Source organism: Palaemon carinicauda, chromosome 16 (genome assembly GCF_036898095.1).
Source record: "Palaemon carinicauda isolate YSFRI2023 chromosome 16, ASM3689809v2, whole genome shotgun sequence".
In the NCBI taxonomy this organism is placed as follows: Eukaryota; Metazoa; Arthropoda; class Malacostraca; order Decapoda; family Palaemonidae; genus Palaemon; species Palaemon carinicauda.
This window is the reverse complement of record NC_090740.1, coordinates 27069395-27084394: the sequence shown is the minus strand read 5'-3', so window position 1 is coordinate 27084394 and position 15000 is coordinate 27069395.

The window sequence follows — 15000 nt, the reverse complement described above, 5'->3', positions numbered from 1 at the left end:
GTATGGAGAGTAGAAATCCTAAAGAGGGTTGAATAGACGATGGGAAGGATGCATTGGAAACTATAGTCAATTTCTTTTAGCGAGGCAGATTTGCACCGACTCGCAGCCCTTTTAGCTCGGAAAAAATTTCCTGATCGCTGATTGGTTGGGCGAGATAATTCTAACCAATCAGCGATCAGGAAACTTTTCCGAGCTAAATAGGGGCACCGCTGCGAGTCAGTGCAAATCTGCCTCGCTAAAAAAAATGGACTATAGAGGGGTACTCAGTAGAGCGCAGAACTCCGCTACGGCAGCCTATTTCTCGATATTTTGCTTGACCTTGATCTTGACCTTTAACCTAGGACTTTCAGAATTGAATCGCTTCCACGTCTCAACATAACAATTAATCCCTGAAAGGTTGACGAACTGTCAAACAGAGGCGAAAACATAACCTCCTCTCAACCTCGTTGGTGGAGGTAATGAACGACATTGAAATTCTTGAAACGCTTGAGTGCTTACACAAATTGGGGTGAATGGTGTAGTGAGAGTATATGGTTTCATTTGAGCAGAGTTGTCGAACCTTATGTGTTGGTGCAAGAACCTACCAATGTCGTTGAAGTTTTACAGAACATGAAGGCCATCTACGATTCATCAGTTAAAAAGGACTGAATATAGCAGTGACCTTTACATTGCGTCTCTTCAGCCACCACTAGTAGCGGATGACACTACTAAGACGAAAGTATTAACCATTAGTTCATATATATATATATATATATATATATTATATATATATATATATATATATATATATATATATATATTATGGGTACAAGATTGAAAGTGGAAATGTTTTTTTGAGTTGTGCACTATGGCATAATGATTTTAAAGGCATTGCGCTCTCTCTCTCTCTCTCTCTCTCTCTCTCTCTCTCTCTCTCTCTCTCTCTCTCTCTCTCTCTCTCTCTCTCTCCTCTTTTTATATATATATATATATATATATACTATATATATATATATATATATATATATATATATATATAATATATATAGATAGATAGATAGATAGATAGATAGATAGATAAATATATATCAGTATACTGTATTTACATACTTATATATGCATGTAAATAAATACACACACCATGGTTTCCTTCATTATCCTGAAATAGCGACCTCTTGTCAGAACAACCTTGTTCCACTCCACCCACACTGTTCCGCAACTCCTCCCACGTGGAAATTCCTCCTCTGCCTCTCCACCTCCTAACCGTACCGCTACCATCCTCCCTCCCCTATCCTACACTCCTCAACAGACTGCCATGGAGCTAATGATTTGGAATTATTCCAACATCTCTGGCCTGGATAGGGAGTGGGATGATGAACGCACACACAAGGAATTTCCCTTATCCAGAAAGGGGCAATAAACTGTTGAGTATTCAGATGCATTGAAACCCTTTAAAAAGCAATTCTTTTGAAAAAAAAAAAAATAGTATTGACTTCGTTTCTTCTTTTTTTTTCGAAAATTACATATGATAGAAGTTTTATATACTTATTTTTTGTTCGGTCCAATTATGCGTAATACATTGCTGAGGATCATACAATATACAAAATGCCATATGTTGAAATTTGCTTGCAATACAGATATTTTGCAAGCTTAAAATGTATTTTGGATATTTTTTTAATATTTTTGTTTAAGGGGGTTTTTCTTTTTCGGGGGAAAACCACGATCATTACAAACACTCATAATTTTTGTTTGGATAAATGAATATTAATCAATTCGACTGCCTACTAAAATTGATTCATTTTGAGCAATCCCCCCCCCCTCTCTCTCTCTCTCTCTCTCTCTCTCTCTCTCCTCTCTCTCTCTCTCTCTCTCTCTCTCTCTCTCTCTCTCTCTCTCCCCTGAGTAGTAGCATCATGTACGAGCAGTTAAAGCAGGTTTGTACATGGAATACTCTGCAATGAATACTGAATTATTTATAAGGACCCAAACAATGCCTTCATTTTGGTGTTTTGTAAAGAATTAGTTGGAGTGAAATTATATGCTTGTATTATTAAGAAAAGATTTACGAGACAGGAAAACTTTCTGTAAGGCTGATGCAGCTTTCGAATTAGGTAAGGTTCATTCATCTGTCGAATTATGTAATGTTCATGCTACTGTCGAATTATGTAAGGGTCATGAAGCTGTCGAATTGTGTAAGGTTCGGTGCAATTATCGAATTATGTAAGGTTCATTCATCTGTCGAAATATATTAGGTTCATGCAACTGTCGAATTATGTAAGGATCATGCAACTGTCGAATTATGTAAAGTTTATGCAATTGTCGAATTATGTAAGATTCATGTAATTGTCGAATTATGTAAGGTTCATAAAACTGCCGAATTATGTAGGGTTCATGCAGCTGTTGAATTATGCAAGGTTCATGCAACTTTTGAATTATGTCAAGGTCATGCAACTGTCGAATTATATTAAGTTCATGGAACTGTCTAATTATGTTATGCTCATGCAACCGTCGAATTGTTTAAGGATCATGCAACTGTCAAATTATGTCAGAATCATGCAACTGTAGATTTATGGAAGGTTCATGCAACTGTCTAATTTATGCAGGGTTCATGCAATTGTCGAATTATCTCAGATTCATGCAATTTGAATTATGTGAGGTTCATGCAACTGTCGATTTATGTAAGGTTCATGCAATTGTCTAAATATGTCAGGGGGCATGCAACTGTCGAATTATGTTAGGTTCATAAACTGTCGATTAATGCAGGGTTCATGCAAATGTCGATTTATGTAAGGTTCGTGCAACTGCCGAGATCAATATCCAGAGGGTCGAAATACTAACGACCCTCAAGATGCGCAGCAATATGCTGCAGAATGGTAGTATGAATAAAATGTTTCGAGTGTTTCCTAATGAATGTAAAAACACCCAGTAAGTAGAACTTTGGAAAATATAAGAGAATTTTATGTTTCCGCTGCGCACCAACAGCGAAGAAGGTCTGAAGTGGGGAAGAATATAAAAAGATATAAAAGTTGTGTGTGAGTGTTGTTGAACTGCTTTCAGATAAACCTATTGAATGAATGTATATAGCTATTTATTACCTCCGCCAAGGAGGTTATGCGATCGAGTCGGTTTATTTATTTATTACGTCTAAACTACTCGACAGATTTTGATGAAATTTTCACCGAAGATAGACCTTAGATCGTGGACGACTCCATTGAATTTTGGAGTTGATCCGAATACGGATTCTAGATCCAGATTTGCATTTGTCGCCATTTTAAAGATAACGTCAAAACTACTCGACGTATTTTAAAGATATTTTCACCACAGATAGATCTTAGGCGATGGACGACACCATTAAATTTTGGAGATGATCCTGATCCGGAATCAAGATCTGGCTTTGCATTTTTCGCCATTTTAAAGATAGTGTCATAACCACTCGGCGGATTCAAAGAAATTTTCACCACAGATAGATCTTAGGTGATGGGCTGACGCCATTGAATTTTGGAGATGATCCGGATCCGGAATCAAGATCTGGCTTTGCATTTTTCGCCATTTTAAAGATAACGTCAAAATACTTGACGGATTTTTATGATTGTTTTTGTTACCACAGATAGATCTTATGTTATGGACGACCATTAAATTTTGAAGGTGATCCGGATCCGAATTCTTTTTTACTATTTTTAAAGATAACGTCAAAACTACACAATTGATTTAAGAAATTGTCACTATAGATAGATCTTAGGTATCGGATGGACCCATTAAACTTTGGGGGTGATCCGAATCTGGATTGTAGATCTGGCTTTTTTAATTTTGAGATAATGTCAAATTTTCTAGAAGGATTTTAATGAAATTTTCACCACAGATAAATTATACGCCATGGACGACCCCATTAAATTTTGGAGGTAATCTAGTTTTCTAGCGGACCAGCATTCGAAGGAGAGTCGTTGCTAATGACATCTTTTCTTTGAGTCTTTAATAATTTCACAATGTTTAAGGCTAAGTTGTAAAAATTTACTGTGAGTTCATTACATCAAAATAGCTGTCTTTTATTGTCCTTAAATTCACTTTAACTTACAATAAATTCATAGATATAGTTTTCTTCTTAACATCACTTCGAAACTCTTGTCATGGCGAAAAATCATGCTAGTTTATGGTTATTTTCCTTATGTTTAGTAAGTTGTCTAATATGGCAGTAATTTGTGTTTTTTGTTTTGCTTTCTCCCTTTCCTAGTAGTAGTGTCATATCGCTTTTAAACAGTTAATGAAAGCCATTATAAAAGGTTTGTTTGGTTTGACCTAAATGACTCCTTCCGAAGCCTCCTGACATTTAATAAAATGAGCAACACTTGTTGAACATTGGGGTGATTTTGGGTAAATGTAATACATTAACATTTCCACAATGATTTTGAAGCAACTCATGAAGGTATCTCAGTTACTTCCGAGAATATAGGGGAACAGTCCCTTTTAATTTAAATACCATTACCTCGTTTTTAACAATAAAAAATTAAGTTTGACAAGACTTCCTTCCATTAAATCATGGTTTACAAAGCATGGTTTGTTTGGAAACTGCTACTCGGATGTGAGTGAATATCTCTCTCTCTCTCTCTCTCTCTCTCTCTCTCTCTCTCTCTCTCTTCTCATCTCTCTCTCTCTCTCTCTCTACAGTATTAGAATTGCAATCTCCTTATAACTGACAGCAATCATAAAGCTTAATGTTATGTTCAGTATTTATTTTCCCTTGATGACAAATACTCTCTCTCTCTCTCTCTCTCTCTCTCTCTCTCTCTCCGTCTCTCTCTCTCTCTCTCTCTCTCTCTCTCTCTCTCTCTCTCCCCAGTATTAGACAGCAATCATAAAGCTTAATGTTATGTTCAGTATTTATCTTCTTTGATAGCAGACACACACACACTTTTCTCTCTCTCTCTCTCTCTCTCCTCTCTCTCTCTCTCTCTCTCTCTCTCTCTCTCTCTCTCCCTCTCTCTCTCTCTCTCTCTCTCTCTCTCTCGGAAAAGAGAGAAAAAATATGTTGAAAATAGGGTAAATGGACTTAATTTCCAAGTTCAATATTTAGGTCAGTCGGAGAGAGAAAAAAAAAGTAATCATAAAATGCATCTAAAATCTATTATATTGTTTTTTTAAATCCCAATTTCCAAGCCAAATCACAGCCCACACGTGGAGATGTGATATATATGTACTCAGATCTACTGCAAAAATTATACTGATATAGTAGTTATCTTATAATCACATTATTGATGATATAAGGAAAAGAAAAAGGGAATTGATCCGCTTGGAATCATTCTCATCAATATGAAACTTTAAGATGGAAAAAAAATATTACGATTGCCTTCTGCATTACCTTATTTCCTTCTTCCATCTTCCCATAATGCTTGTCCAACATATTTAACTACAATTTTATGGTGCTGAGGGGCCTCTCTAGCTAAAGCAAACGTCATACTATGGCCCAAGTTATCACATCCAAATTTATATTCAACTCAAATAACATTACTTTTACTCTGTCAATTTGCGTTTCATTTTTCAAAACATTAAAAAATTATAGTAAAGAATAATTCCAAAAAAATAGTAGAGCACTGGCATTTTGGCTTGATATCGTAACAATCCTAAGAAAATAGCAAGTGACTAGCCATAATCATACAATGCCTCCTCAAAACCAGTGTGATCTTTCTGTCACATATGATTTATATTTTACCGACTCTTCATTGAATGCACATGTCTAACCATTTGAAAATGTCCTTCTTGTTAATATTAAGAATGCAGCAGCTTCTACGTTTCAATATTATTTGCTGCATATAACACTTCTACAGGAGAGAGAGAGAGAGAGAGAGAGAGAGGAGAGAGAGAGAGGAGAGAGAGACGAGAGAGAGAGAGAGAGAGAGAGAGAGTCAAAATTCATCATAGACAAAGCACACTATGTTCTAATTGAAATTAGTCATAATCTTCTTCTTCTTCTTCTTCTTCTTCTTCTTCTTCTTCTTCTTCTTCTTCTTCTTCTTCTTCTTCTTCTTCTTCTTCTTCTTCTATATTAGTAGCAGATTTGACTCAGACTTTAAGGCTATGTACTCCCTTGTGAACATGATACAACATGAAATATTAAAACTAATTAATGTAGTTAGTAAAATTGTAATATTAGAATTGTCAGTAAATATTAAATCCTTCACTGAATGAAATAAATGATATTTTCATTCCATACAGTATCCTTGCTCCCCTTTCCATTGTTATTGTTTATTCTTTATCTTTGTTTAAATATTTCACAAACTTTTTAAAGATTCTACAGTAATTTACATTCAAAACAAGTTCCTGAAGTTTCTAAGTTAAGTTGCAAAATTAATTGTATTAAATGTAATCTCTTTACAAACCAGCATTTACGTGGGTTTCGAGACTAAATTTAATAATAGTTCCTTTGTGAGATAGTTAATTTCACAGGGGATTGTAATTTTTTTATTAAATTAGTTTTTAGCTTGAAATGTTTTAAAAAAACTTGTTCACCCTCTCCTTTACATCCTTTTCTTAATGCTTTCCAAGTAAAGTCTTCTAAGTGCAGTTTATTTTGAGTCCTGTTAATTTTACTTTTAGTTCGTTTCTTAGCAGATTATATTTCTTAAATTTATAATTTTGTGTAAAATATCCACCACTACATTTTACGTGCAACCTAAAGGTGTATTTGACATGTTGAATTGATATAAATCTGCATTTACCATTGCATGCCCCATACTCAAAGTTTTCATCAAGATTTCTATTTTCTATTTCTACAATAAGCTTACATGATAGGTTTGAACGTATCGACTAGAATTCGCTTGTTGCTTGGAATCCACTGCAGTTTTATATAACGATTTTTACAATTAATTTCAATGAACATCTGTATATCATGCGCTTTAAAATACCAGACAATGAATCGGCTAATATTACAGACTCTTTGAGCATGTAATTAACCCCCGTCTGTTTCAGCGCTCGCATAATAGCAAATAATTCTGCACCCAGAGTAGACATTGATGGTTTTAATCTAGAACTACAATAAAAACCAAGGCTGAAAGTAACATAGGCAACCGCATACGACCATTCATCGCTATTCATTTCATTTTTTGACCTATCAGTATATACGAGAAAGTGGTATAGGATATTTTTCCCCTTTCATTTTACAAAACTCTTGATGAAAGTTAATATTAGGTTCCTCCTTGCTAATATCATCCATTGGGTTAATATCAAGATACTCAATTAAACGTTTCCAAGAGGATACTAATTCCTGTTGCATCCCCAGCTCCACTTTCGTGGTCTCTTGTACCTTTCATATAAATGTTTTTTTTTAAACTAACCAGAGTTCCAGTTTCTCCTGTCTATTTCTCTATCGTTTAGAATTTCGTTATAAGGGTGGCGATTCCTACCTGTTTTAATGTTATAGTAAAGCAACATTTTGTATGACATTTTGATTCTTACTAGAATCACGTTACTCTCAGTATGTAGTTATACAATGGTTCATGTACTTTTAGCTCAAAGTTCTACTCGTAAAGCGATATTTTGTTTTTTCCAATTTAATGTAAGTTACTCCTAGCTGCTGACGAATATGCTTCAATTCCATATTCAGTTTTGCTTATGATATACCCATTGTAAAACGTCAGCAATGTTTTCCTATCTGCTCCCCAGTATATTGGAAGAAACAGCCTTCAATAAGTTCAGTCTCTGGTAGTATATTGCTCTTACTTGGTTAATGTGATGCCTTCAAGCGAGTCCTGGACTGTCTCACACCAATTCTACAGTAAATATTTACAGTATATCTAGGTACCCATTCAATCAAATTGTTATCAATTTTGATTTGAGGTAGGATAGTTATTTTCAAGTTCGTGAAAAACATTATCTTCGGCTTACCTGTATTTATCTTTAACCTCCTTTTCCGAACCAATCGTAAAACCTATCAATAGCAAGTTGAACCTCTAAACTGGTTATCTCAAATGCATCAGCCGTTATATAAACCAGGTATCGTCTGCTATTTCTTAACTTTTCACTGGTTCTACGTTTGGTATGTCACTCGTCGTGATGTTAAAACTCGTAGGACTCAGAACTGAGCCTTGAGGAACCCCTGACCTAATTTTTCTATGACTAGAATATTCATGTTCTACATTTAACACACATTTCCTATCTTTCAAAAAACATTCCTTCCATCTACCAATCTCCCTATGACCATTCATGCTAGTTTATATATCAAAGTTTATATGGTTAATTGTATCCTTTCTGTAAATCAAAGAAAACAACAACTGTTACATCACTTTTTATCAATGAGGGTTTTACCTCGTGATATAGCCTAATAATTGATATATAGTACGCCAAATTTTTCCTGACTCCATTTTTTCCTATTGGTTTTTGTTTTCAAACACCAATAAAAGCTAATGTTTGATGCCGTTTCCCAATTGATATAGTGTTGATGAACTGGTTGTGAATTCTCTCTAACCCTGTTCCCTCTAAACGAGAGAATGCCTTGACGCAGTCATGTGGTTTCTTTATATTGTTGAAGAATTGTGACGGGCAAGAGGGCTCTCGAACTTGGGGAAATTTCTCCCCAAGTTTGAATCTAATTTTCTCCCATTACTCTATTCCTTCTGCTCAGTATTACTTCGACCTTCTCCTGATTTTATCAACTTACTTTTACCTTGCTATCCTAACTCTATGAGTATTATTTCTCTTACGTTTATATATATATATATATATATATATATATATATATATATATATATATATATATATATATATATATATATATATATATATACATATATATATATATATATATATATAAACGTAAGAGAAATATATATAATATTTATTTTATTTGTTCATTTATTTATTCATTCATTTATATATTTTTATTTTACTTAAATGGCGTGAACATTTCCACATTCGTTATTACTGCCTGCTTAGATGAATGGGAGAAGGGATCACGATTGGGAGGCATTTGTATTCAAAGCTATATATGAGAGTATTGGATGATCTCAGTCATCCCGAAAGATGGTTTGGACCTTTTTGGCGGAACTACTCTCAAGGGTTGGGTCATCGGAATCCGGGGCGATCCAATTCTTGAGGTGGGACTCTTGGCATCTGGCCGGAAGCCCATCATTACAGATATGGGGAGGATGATTCCATATTTCCTTGGTCTCAATCCTAACAGGCGGGTTTAGCTTACACCTGTGCCTCTATATCTGTTTTTGGTGCTATCCTTCGGGTAGGGTATGGAGTGGACCATCTGGGAAGGATACTCTCATTGTGCCGATAGTGGAGAATGCAAATTTCCTTTTCAGCGTATGATACTTAAAATTATCAAGCAGGTAAACCAAGAAATAAAAGAAAAACCAACAATAAACAAAGAAAATCACACCCTTGACTATGGACCTTGACACTGACTCCCCATCCCCTGGATATGCTGAATCTCCTCCCCCCCCCCCCCGGCTCTGTTGACGACCTCTGATAATTTGATTAGGGAAAACTCTGGTGATGACCTCGGAACGGGAAAGGACCATTCTACTAATATTACAAAATCCAGTAATTTGGGTAACACAAGGAAACTTCGAATCCTTCATGTTACCCAAATTCCCATAGAGACAAACTACGATGATCTATTTAAAGCATTTGAATGCTATGGATGTATAAAAGAAATAAGGATGAAACTTTAAGCTGAAAAATGGGATGCATGGGTATCTTACAGTAGTTATGACGAAGCATTTAGTGCAATAAGTAACTTGAATATAATTAAAATTAATAACTTGAATGTCACGGCTGCTCTCTGCGATAAGGTATTAAAAGATTTGGATGTGTATAGGCCTGCCGATTGGTTGGAAAAAGACGCAGATTTAGTTATGCCCTCCCAGAGAAAGCCAAAATCACCGATGTGGCTTATAGCTGAATCAAAGGGGGTTACAGGGAACTATTTTAAAATATGCAAATTAATTCAGAAAAAAAGTAGGAACTATTGCACCAGGCGATATATCTCGTTTTGGAAAAAATAGTTTCCTTATCCATGCCAAATCAACTACACAGTCTGTAATACTGTCCAACATGAAAACCAGTAATGATGACATTAAGTTAGATGTCAAACCCCACCTGAATTTTAGCTACGGAAGGGGGATAGTTTTTAACAGAGATCTGTATGAATTTACAGAGGAGGAGATACTGGCCATGTGTCCATTAAATGTATGGAAAGTTCACAAAGTCCCAGGTACATCAATGATAATCCTTACGTTCCAGGATGCTGATGTACCATTCCATATTATTATTGAAAACAAAATAATTCAAAGTACGACCATTCAAGCAGAAGCCACTGCAGTGTTTTAATTGTTTTAAATTTGGGCACCCGTCTAAGGTTTGCAAAAATGAGAAAATATGTGGTATTTGCTCCAAATCTTACCATGGAGAATGTGCACTTGGAGAGAGGTGTTTAAATTGCAACTTGAGTCATAAATCCACAGACAAGAGCTGCGAGTGGTATAAGTTGGAAGAAGCTGTCCTTAAGAAATCTAGTTTGGAATATATAAGTGTGGGACATACCAAAAGACTATTAAATAAATCAAATAGCTATGCTAAGGTATTAAAATCAAACCCACCTAGTACTGCCAATAACTCTCGAAAAAGAAATATACCATCTGATAAAATGTCAAATGACGAGGTAAGCATATTACCTCCTGAGGCTTTACTACGGCATATTAACACTAAGGCATTGCCCATATCTGTACAACCATCCTCCCCCATTACAAAAACTAGTACAAACCTCTCACATGCCATGTCCTTGCCTGATTTGATGGAGGTTCCACTTAAAACCAACTTACCTGATGCACCTGTAGTGGGAAAGGTGCTAAAACCTAGAATCCCACCATCTATTAATCGTAAAAGAGAGAGACCTCCATCTCTCTCTTCCACCTCCATTAGAAACATTAAGGTTATGACATCAAATAAATTTGATGTTTTGTCTGTTGATGTTTCTAATGAACCAGAAGATAAACTGAATAAATCAGAAATTCAAGTTGAGGTCCACCATCCGCCTCAACAAATAGATCAAAAGGATACAAAGAAAAACACAAATGTAAAACCCAACATAACAAGACCATCTCTGAAGAAACCTACTGGTAATAATGTTAGATTATTTCTATTCGTACACTTCTGCAGGCAGTGATTGTACAAATTGATATAGGGAGAAAATATACAATATGCTCTCTGTACTTACCTCCAAATGATATTTTACATGATGATTTAATAGATGTTATTCAACAACTCCCTCAACCTTTTCTCTTACTGGGAGATATGAATGGTAGACATCCTTTACGGGGTGATATTTTGGCAAACACAAGGTGCAATATTATCTCATCAATTGTGGAGAATGAGGATGTGGGACTCCTTAATACAGGAGAGCCCACGCACTAACATGTTCAGACAGGTACCTGGTCATGCATTGACCTTTCAATTGCAAGTTCTAACTGCCTTCTTGATTTCGATTGGAGGACATTAGATGATTGGCATACTAGTGATCATACACCAATCATTATAAACACCAACAAGGGTCCGCCTTTACAAAGATCGCCACGATGGAATCTTGACAAGGCAGACTGGGTTAAATTTTGTGAGCTAAGTGAAATCGAAGGGAATGCAGAAGAGTTTGAAAGTATTGATGATGCCATAGACCTACTGAATGGAACTCTCCATACAGCAGGAATCAATTCGATTCCCAAAACCACAGGACTATTCCAAAGACGACCAGTCCCGTGGTGGTCTTCAGAATTAACAGCCTTGCACAGAGCCACCAGAAAATCTCTGACTAGATTGCGTAGATGCCGTATGGAGGAAAATTTGATAACATACAAAAAGTGTAAAGCGCAGTTCCGTTGTGCCATGAAAGAAGCTAGACGCCAATCTTGGGTGGCTTTTGTTTCCTCCATTGATAGTAGAATACCACCATCATTGGTATGGAGGAAAATAAAAAAGATTGCAGGCAAATTTACCCCGAACCCACCACCAGTGTTGAAAGTGAATGGTCAGTATGTGACTGAAGAAAATGAAGTTAGCAATGCCCTTGCTGACCATTTTTCAAATGTATCGTGCAAGAGTGTAGCAGCTCCTGGTCACCAGTACAGGAGCATTGATGAAAAGAAAATTTTAAATTTTGCAACAGGAAGGGAAGAATCGTTTTTAGCAGCAAGCTATCGACCTATTGCATTGACTTCTTGTTTATGTAAAATCTTGGAGAAGATGGTCAATGCAACGTTGATGTGGTACCTTGAAAAGAAGGGTATTTTATCACCGATTCAATGTGGATTCAGAAAAATGCACTCAACAACTGATGTGTTGATACGACTTGATTCCTCTATTTGTGAAGCCTTTGCTTCCAAACAGCACCATGTGACAGTTTTTTTTTTTTTTTGTCCTTGAAAAGGCATATGATACCACATGGAGATATGGTATACTTAAAAAAATTCATGAATTAGGATTAAAAGGAGAACTACCACTATTTATTCAGTCATTTCTTTCGTATAGAATTTTTCAAGTGAGGTTGGGTAAACTCTATCAGAGAGTAAGTGTCAGGAAGGAGTTCCTCAGGGGAGTGTGCTGAGTGTAACCCTATTTGCACTAGCAATTAATGGGATATCCTCAGTCATTCCCCGGGATGTTCTTTCAACATTATTTGTCGATGATCTCTCAATATCATTTTCTGGAACTAGAATGGAAATGGTTGAGAGAAAAATACAACTCTCTATTGACAAAATTATCCAGTGGGGCGATATGAATGGATTAAAGTTCTCGACAAGTAAAACTACCACTGTCCATTTTTGTCTTATCCGGGGAGTACATCCAAATCAGGATATATACATCAAAGGTCAACGGATACCATGTTTAAGTGAAGCTAAATTTTTAGGGTTTGATATTTGATTGTAGGCTTACATGGGTTTCTCACTTGAAAGCAATAAAAGCTAAATGTCTCGAGGCTCTGAATATATTAAATGTTTTGTCCCATACATCATGGCGGGCAGACCGCAATACTATCTTAAAATTATACAAGGCCTTGATTTTTACCAAAATCAGTTATTGATGTGAAATTTACTCCTCAGCCACCTCAAGCCGGTTAAAGATATTAGATTCAATACGTCATGCTGTTATTAGATTGTCCACAGGAGCATTTAGAACCTCAACTATCCCAAGTCTTGTTGATCCTAGAGAATTACCTCTAGACCTTTACCGAATATCTGCTATTATTCGGTATTGGTTTAGATTGCAAAGACTCCCTAACTCTTTAGCCTTTCAGACTGCAAACCTTGTAAGACACACATCATACTTTGAGTTGCACCCAAAATCTCCCCAACCTTATGGGTTTCGGGTGAAACAGTTATTAAACAGTGTTGATATAATTAGAAGTAAGGTACTTCCATTTAAGGTATCATCAACGCCTCCATGGAAATTACCTGACGTATCTTTTTGTAAATATTTTATTGGAGTTAAGAAGAATATGACTGACTTAGAATCCAGGTCTCTTTTTATGGAACATTTTGAAGAACATAGGGGATCAACTTTTATATATACTGATGGCTCCAAATCTGATGTTGGCGTTGGATTTCGAGTACATAGTAATGATTTTAATTGTAGAGGTGCACTTTCTCCAATAGCTTCAATATTTACTGCCGAACTGTATGGCATACTAACCGCTGTTGAGAAAATATGTTGGAAAAGGAGGGTAATTTTACCATTTTTAGTGATGCAAGGAGTGTCCTTCAAGCTTTAGAAGTTTTTAATTCTAGTAACCCTCTAGTTTTAAAGATTTTAGAATGGCTTTTTATTATTGAACTGAGAGGTATAATGGTTTGATTTTGTTGGGTTCCAGTACCTCTAACAGTAAGGCATTTGTTGACCGAATGCCCCAGTTATAATAACTTAAGAAATAGATATTTGTTTGAGGCTCGAGGTGAGGGTGGCAGGTTCATCCTCTCCAAGATTCTTGGACATGATGTGTCCTACTATGCAAGTGGCATTTTTAGATTTATTTCAGAAGCAGATCTTTTGAAAACTATTTAACTTTTATAATGACATTCAACTTTTATGGTTTTAATTGAATATTCTTTTATTTTTTATATATTTATATGTAAACTAAATGATATCGGCGTCAATGACCTTAGATGTCAGGATGCCTGAAAACTTTAAATCAATCAATCAATCAATCAATCTAACCCTGTTGCACTTTCATTCAGCAGGTTTTTATACACTCTTCTCTTATTTTGGATAATTTGTTATCCTGAAATTCACAGTTGTTTTTAGCTATTGCAATCCATTCAATCATTTCCCTCTCTGACTCTAAAATAATTAACACAAATTTTTCCCAAAGGCTTTTGCTAGCAATTTTGCCTTTTCTATGGGATCAAAAATCAATTTGTTTTCCCGATTAATTAGTCGTAGTGGATGGTGATCTTTAATTTTATCTGTGGTATATCAAACTTTTTTATGTAGTCTATTAATGTTAACTTTACTGTGTAATTAACCCCAAGAAACTTTTTTTGAACTTTATATTTTTTTAATTGTTGGGCGATTGGTAAGCAGCTATATCGCTAGCCGCCTTTTTTCCCATCGCCTTACTGTATTTCTCCTTCCACCAAAGATTATTATATTTATAACTTGTCTTCTTACTGGTTTGTATGATATTGTTTTACGTAGATTAGACCATTCTATCACCGAAGTCTTTTATTTCACCGTCCAGTTCCAATATATTTGGTATTTCTATCATTATATTATTATTCCAATATTTTTTTTATTTCTCAACACCACCCTCTGTTGCCCATAACCCTGTTTATTATAATATGTCTAAATCATTCCATTTTTTGTTTCCATTTCCCAACACCAGCCTCTTTTTTCTCATAACCCTGTTTATTAACAGTTTTGTATGATCACTACTGTCTGCTAGTTCTTTTATGTTAAAATAATTTGCAATTGTGGATGAAGTGAAACATAAATCTATTGTTGAAAACTTTTCCATAACAAGATTGAGTCTTGTTG